The following is a 7,894-nucleotide window of genomic DNA, read 5'->3' on the forward strand; positions in this document are numbered from 1 at the left end:
GTGTCTTCTGACCACTTACAGTTACCAACCTCTCCTCACCTTAGTTTGGTGTTAGAATTTACCCAGCTTGTATGCTCTAGGAATTGCGTAGCCAAGAAATTTAACCTAAGGACAAAAGCAGTCCCAAACTGAGGTGCCTAGCAGATGTAAGAGCACAGCTTCTTTGAGAGTCATATTCTCAACCAAACTTCAGAGGATTCTAACAGTTAAAGCTTCACCTAACCTGCGTTCACAATCCAAAATTACAAAACAGGCCACAAAATAAGCCACCATGATCAAGAGTCACAGAAACAACAAAACACACAATTAGACTTCCCAAAATTTCAATAAATAGAATTATTACACATAGAACAAAAAACAACTGTTGAGGAATGATAAAAGAAAATCCAAAATGAATAATAAACATGAATGAGGTACATGATACTTAAAGGAAAAAAAATTAAGCATATTTGAAAAAGAGCTAAAAAGAAAATCTAGAAATTAAATATAAAACAACTGATATCAAAAGTTCAGTGATTTTCTACCTCTGGACATTAGAAACATTGTTAAAGTCTTTCCTCCTGTTGCCATCATGTCCAACTCAGAGTTTCCCAAAAAACCCAAACAGCTCCAGGAGCTCTTTATCAGAGGTTTGAGCATTGAAACAACCAATGAGAATCTGAGGAGCCATTTTGAGCAGTGGAGAATGCTCACAGACTGTGTGGTAATAGGTGATCCAAGCACCAGGCACTCAAGAGGCTTTTGAGTTTGCCACATACGTCATTGTGGAGAAAGTGGATGCAGTCATGAATGTGAGGCCACACAAAGTAAATGGAAGAGGTGTAGAACCAAAGAGGGCAGTCTCAAGAGATCTCAAAGACCAGTTGCTCACTAACTTGTGAAAAAGATCTTTGTTGGTAGCACTAAGGAGGACACTGAAGACCATCAGGTAACAGGTTATTTTGAGCAGTATAGGAAGATTGAAGTGACTGAAATCATTGCTGATTGAGGCAGTGACAGATTTTGCTTTCATAACTTTTGGTGACCATGACTCTTTGGTTAGGATTGTCATTCAGAAATACCATACTATGAAGTAAGGAGTGTCTTATCTAAGCATGGGATGATGGCCAGTGATTCATCCCAGTCAAAGTGGTACTAAAAACTTAGGTAATAGTTGTGGAGGTGATTTTGGTGGGAATGACAATTTCAGTCACGGAGGGAACTTCAGCAGTCTTGGTGGCTGTGATGGTGGTGGTAGATATGGTGGCAGTGGGATGGCTATAATGGATTTGGTAATAAGAGAAGAAATTTTGGAGTAGGTAGAAGCTACAACGACTTTGGCAATTACAATGATTAATTTTCAAATTCAGGACTAAGGAAGGAAGGAAACTTTGGAGACAGAAACTGTGGTTCTTAGGATGGTGGAGGCCAATACTTTGCCAAACCACAAAACCAAGGTGAATATGGAGGTTCCAGTAGCAGCACTAGCTACACAAGTGGCATAAGGTTTTATGAAACAAAGCTTAGCTGGAGAGCCAGAGAAGTAACAGGAAAGCTACAGGTTGCAACAGATTTGTGAACTCAGCCAAGAACAGTGGCAGGGCCTAGCTGCTACCAAGAAGACATGTTTTAGACAATACTCCTTATGGGCAAAAAACAATGTCTGTATTTGCAGCTAACCGTATGACAGTTATTTTAGTTTTCTGTTCTGTAGAAAGTGCAAAGCATCCCAACAAACAGTTTTGATGTAGTTTTTTTTTTTCCTTTTTGCATCCATGTTGTTGGTTGCTAAATATGATAGTCTGATCATGAGGCTGAATAAATGTATCTTAAAAAAAAAAAAAAACCTCCATGAAGGTGGTGAACAGAGAAATAGACATAGCTAAAGAGCGAGTTAATGAAGTGGAAGATAAAGCTAAAGGAATTATCCAGAATACTGCCCGAGATATAAAGAAATAGAAAATATTAAATAGGTTAAGAGCCATGGGGGATAGGATGAGTAGGTCCATCACAGGTCTTATAATAAGAGTTCCAGAAAGAAAGGAGAGAGAAGATGGGAAAGATGAGAATTTTCTAGAATGGGTGAAAGATATAAACTGTCAGATTCAAGAAACATAAATTCCAAGCAGGAGAAGTAAAATAAATCCACACCAAACACGTTGCAAAGAAAGATGGGAGTAAAAAAAAAAAAGATATCAAAAGCTACTAGAGAGAAAATAAAAATTGCCTACAAAAGAACAATAATCAGACTAAATAATCACATACTTCTTAAAGGTAATGATGCAGACCAGAAGGCACTGGAATACTATTTTCAAAACCCTGAAAGAAAATAACTGTCGGTCTATAATTTTATACTGAGATGAACTAGCATTAAAGAACAAGTAAAAAATAAAGACATTTTCAGACAACAAAGTCTATCAAGAGCAGACCTTTTCTATAGAAATTTCAGGAAAAAGGAAATATATTCCAAAAGAAAGGACTGAGATGCAAGAAGGAGTGATGAGAAAAGAAATTTGTAAACATACACTTAAATTTAAACTGTAATGAGTATACAAAAATAACTGTAGTAATTAGTAATTTCTGATAGCACAAAACAAGATTAACTAAAGTACTGGCAACAATTTTGGGATGGGAGTTGAGTGATCAAATTTAAGCATTTTAAGTTTCTTATATTGTTTTAGAAGGAGAAGAGAAATAATGATAAACTTTAGACTTTTTTTTTTAGACATAATTATATATACATGTTAAAATTTTAATGATAACCATTTAAACAACAACAAAAATGCATAATTTCCTATCTGGTAGAGGAATAATTTTTAAACTCTTCAATCAATCCAAAAGAAGGAGAATAGATTTGTAGGTATAGATGTGGGGAAGGCTTAGACTGGAGGTAAGGAAACTTGTTAAGATTCTATTGCTCATAATAACAATAAAAATACTTAGGAATATACAATAATAACTGTACAGAACTAGAAGAAAAAAACTATAAAACTTAATAGAAATGAGGTGTTTTGAATAAACAAAAAGACTACCATAAAAAGACCTAACATTGTCAACTAAAATGTCAACTATAAAGCTATAATTCTAATAAAATTCCAAAAAAATTAAGCATAGCAATATAATAATTATTGAAGAATAAAAAAAAAAAAAATTAATTTTAAATTCCCAAAATATTTTGAAAAGAATTAGAATGGGACTTTTACTATCAGATATCAATATTTATATTAAAATGACAATAATTAAAATTGTGTGGTACTACTGCAAGAATAAACAGATACATCAAGGGAACCAAATAACTATTAAAAAAAAAAAAAAGCTCAGAGCTGTAAATGATAAAAATATTATTTCAAATAAAAGAGTAAATAATTTAGTAAATGAATTTGGAAAAAAGTTAGGTACATACCTTACATCCTATACCGAAAAATTGCAAATGGATTGATTTGTTAAATGTTTTTAAAAATTGTGAGAGTAATAGAAAAATATATCATAAATATTTTATGATAGGAAATGAATTGAGGGACCTCAGGATAGAAAGATAAATTTCACAATTGATACAGGCTCCGCATGAAAAATATCATGGATCATGTTTCAAAATTAAGAGAAAGGATTTTAACTCCTGTAATTTTTGAACACCAACAAGTAGATTAATATGTATGATGGTTAATTTTATGTGTCAGCTTGGCTAGGTTATGGTTCCCTGTTGTTTTGCCAAACACTAGTTGCTGTCATGGATTAGTTACCTGTGATTAAATTAGTTAGCTTTGGGTAGAGCAGATTACTTTCCATAATATAATCTAACGTGATATAACCTAATCATCTTCCATAATATAATCTAGTATAATAAAATCAATTGATCAGTTGAGGTCACAGGGTGGATCCTAAACTTAATCGCTCCTGAGTTATAAAATGAGCAGAATGGACACACACAAAAACATGCATACACACACACACACACACACACACACGCTTTGCCTTACATGCTGGCTTGAGGACCTACCTTTTGGGTAAGATGGGGCCCTACCAGCTTGGACCACCCAAATGGAATGGGATATCATTCTGTGAATTGCAGTCATATGTATAACCTATCCCTCTCAAAGAGCTCCATGGTGTTTACATAAAATTAGAAAGACAGCGTGTTAGATTCTTGCTCTTCTTATATAAAAACCAGAAAACCAAACCCGTTGCCGTGGAGTCGATTCTGACTCATAGCAACCCTATAGAATTGTAAATATGTTTTCATTTTGCTTGAGACTGACAAACCAAAATGCCTACTGAGCTGTGGTTTTGTTGGCAAGCAAAATTTCTTTCTTGTGCCTTTGTCTTGTGAGATGCTCACCACCTGCCTTAATGGGGTAAACCAGTCTGGGTGGATTCTCTTGTGCTGATAACCTTTGGGCCTCTGGTTTGCATTAGTGAACTGCTCTGAGGTTAAGAATGCATGTGAGAGGGGAGGAAAGAAACTGATTTTTAAAAAGACTGGGTAGCATCCCAGCTTAATTGAATCAGAAGCTCTAGAGATGGACCCAAGTGCTGGTTTTTTTTTAAAATCATCCAAGGTGATTATAATTCAAACCGAAGTTTGAGAACCATTGATATACATCAGCCCAATGAATCCTCTTAGCCATATTGTTATATGACTTGAATAAGGTCAAATAGCTAGTACATGACAGGAGATGGATAGTAGAACCCAGACCCTGATCCCCAATCTAATACTTTGCTGGCTACACCACAAATAGTTTTCTCTTAATTAATTCTAAATTGTCAATTGTACTGACGATTATCAAGGATAAGGCAGAAGAGTATAAGGAATTCATACACTATCATGGTGAGGCAGTGAAGGCAGCTGTAGGCCACATTCTAAAGGGAAAAACATTCCAGAATTCCCAAAATTTCCACTTCTGAAGGCAGCATCATTACTATGCTAGTTGTCTAGACCTAGGGCGGATTACCCAATAAGCAAGGTAAGCACGGGCTTACTCGTGTTTACTTACTCATCTGTAGTGCTTACCTTGCTTACTGGGTCACCTGTCCCTATCAGGGATTGTAGAAAATAGGCTTTGATTCTGTAGGAAGGTGCTATGGGGTTGGGAGAGAGACAGATGCCAGCCATACCTAGAAGCAGTGTATTTGATAATCTGGCCCTGTCTAGATCCCAAAACCTCAGCATTCTATTGAGTCTTTTACACAATGTCTATATTCAACCATTCCCATTTATTCTTTCTTTTAAATATTTCTCCCCTTTCTCGCCTTTCGCATTGCCGCCACCCAAACCAAGGCCTGTATAACCTAATTTCTAAATCATAATTAGTCCACAATAAGGCTCACTGGCTCCAGACCCACCCTTTCTTCAATCCATCTTCCTCACTCTTTTCAAGTAAATCTCTCTAAAACTGTGTTTTCACTATTTCACTGCTGTTTTCCCAAATCTTCACAGGCTCCCTGTTGCCTGAAAGGTCCAAACTCCTTACCCCTCCACAACTGAGCCTGAACACACCTTTCCAAATTTATTCCCCGCCCTTGTAGTCAAACGCCTCCACATTAGCTCTTAGAAACACCAAGCACATTTTCACCCGAGCTCTGTGCCTCCTGATTTGAAATTTGATAACCCTGCATTCCGATCCCTGTTCTGTCCCTCTCTTGCTGGGTAAGATTGGAGAAGTCATTTAATCTCTCTGGACTACATTTAAGGAGCTCTGCTGGCACAGTGGTTAAAAGCTTGGCTGCTAACCAAAAGTTTGGCAGTTTGGATCCACAAGCCATTCCTTGGAAATGCTACTGGGCAGTTCTCCATCTTATAAGGTCACTATAAGTTGGAATCGACTTGATGGCATTAGGTTTGGTTTTGGTTTTTTGGTGGAGCAGTGATTAAGGGCTCAGCTGCTAATCAAAACATCAGTGGTTTGAACCCACCAGTCTGCTCCTATAAAGATTGCAACCTTGGAAACTCTATGGGGCAGTCCTACTCTGTCCTATAGGGTCACTGTGAGTTCAAATTGGCTCAACAGCAATGGGTTTTATTTTGAGTTTGGAGCTACTTTTCTGCCTCTGCCACAGGTGAATAATAGTGCTGACTCTATATAAGGTCGTTGTGAGAATTAATGAGTGAATGGGTAAAATGACACAAAGTAGTTGCTTGGAAATGGTAGGTGTCATGGATTGAATTATGTCGCCCCAAAAATGTGTGTATTAATTGGGCTGGGCCAAGATTCCTGGTGTTGTGTGATTTTTCCGTATGTTGTAAATCCTGCCTCTATGATGTTAATGATGGAGGATGGGCAGCAGTTGTGTTAGTTAGGTTGCAGGTCTCAATCTACAAGATTAGATTCTGTCTTGAAGCAATCTCTTGAGACATAAAAGAAAGAAGCGAGCAAGGAGACAGAGGGTTCTCACACCACCAAGGAAGGACCACCGGGAGCAGAGTGCAGCCTTTGGACCCATGGTCCCTGCCCCTGAGAAGCTCTCCAACCAGGGGAAGATTGAAGCCAAGGACCTTCCTGCAGAGCTGACAGAGAGAGACAGCCTTCCCCTGGAGCTGACGCCCTGTATTTGGACTTTTAGCCTACTTTACTGTGAGGAAATAAACTTCTTTGTTAGAGCCAACCACTTGTGGTATTTCTGTTATAGCAGCACCAGATAACTAAGACAGTAGGTATTTTACTTCTTTGCTTAAACTACTTCCTTATTTAAAAATTTTTTTTAAACAAAACACTAAATAAATAAATAAACAGTTGCTGTAGCATAAACTCCAACTCATGGTGATCCCACGTGTGTCAGACTAGAACTGTGCTCCATGGGGTTGTCAATGACTGAGTTTTTGGAAGTAGATTCCCAGGCTTTTCTTCCCAGATGCCTCTGGGTGGACTCCAACCTCTGACTTTTTGGTTAGCAGCCAAGCTCATTAACCGTTTGCACCACTCAGGGACTCCAGTTGAGCTTAGGCATCTTAATAAAGGAACACTTCTGTGAAAATTGTAGTCCTGTATACAGTATTTGGCCCTGTATTGCAGACACTGTATGTGTGGGCAGTTAGTGAGGACTCCAAATAAAAGTCGGAGAATGAATTATTTAATTTATCTAGAACGTTGAGCATACAGAATTGATGTCCACACCTCTCGTAGTTTCTAGATTATTGCTAGCAATGGTCAACATCTGGATTCAATAACATCTGGAAAGAGTAGTTTATGGCCTTTGAAATGGATGCTGAAAAAGTCTTCTGAGTTGTTTGCTCCTTAAATGCAGCAAAACAGAAGCTTTAATAGAATTTTATAAGAATGTATATACCCTGCTTGTTAGAAAGGAAGCTCACATAAATTCACAGCACAGTTATATCAGGTGATGTTTCCTCATTGGCAGACTTTAATATTAAAAGCTATAAATAAAGTCCTAATGGGAGAAAACATTCTAAAGCAGTAGTCTAGTTTCCAAATTTCCTTCCATAAATTTGGCTGTAACATAAGAACCTCAAATTATGCAAAGGAGAGAGCGAATGTGGCACGGGGAGTGGCTGACTCAATGAGAGCGTTTTCCAGCAATTTCTAGGGCAGTGCGTGGCTATGACAGCTGGATGCAGGAACAGCGCCAAGGATTCCGGGCGTGTGACCCGATTGTTGTTGCTGTCCTCACCTTCTGTACATGCTTTCCCTGCAGAGCCTCAACTACTTCTCTCCCAAGAAGGTAGGCTCTGCCTTGGGATCAATCTGTACAAACAACTCATGTCAACATGCAGCTGCCAGAGTGATGACAAGACAAGGGGCTGGAGGATGTCAAGGGGGTGTCTCTAGCCAAAGAAAGGCAATCAATGATCAAGACAAATTAGTAAAATGTAACTTTGGCCTATGTTTCCCAATTTTTTCATTTTGATTTGGGAAATACTACTGGAAATCAATCTGGAGCTAATGTTAGCCAGATAATTCTT

At 37.8% G+C, this 7,894-nt stretch overlaps 1 pseudogene; it reads left to right on the top strand.

Annotated features, from left to right (window-relative positions):
- Positions 1-275: 275 nt before the first annotated feature.
- On the top strand, positions 276-1,743 carry LOC111749758 (heterogeneous nuclear ribonucleoprotein A1-like; annotated as a pseudogene).
- Positions 1,744-7,894: the final 6,151 nt, after the last annotated feature.

The sequence above is a fragment of the Loxodonta africana genome, chromosome 8 (assembly GCF_030014295.1).
Source record: "Loxodonta africana isolate mLoxAfr1 chromosome 8, mLoxAfr1.hap2, whole genome shotgun sequence".
Taxonomy (NCBI): domain Eukaryota; kingdom Metazoa; phylum Chordata; class Mammalia; order Proboscidea; family Elephantidae; genus Loxodonta; species Loxodonta africana.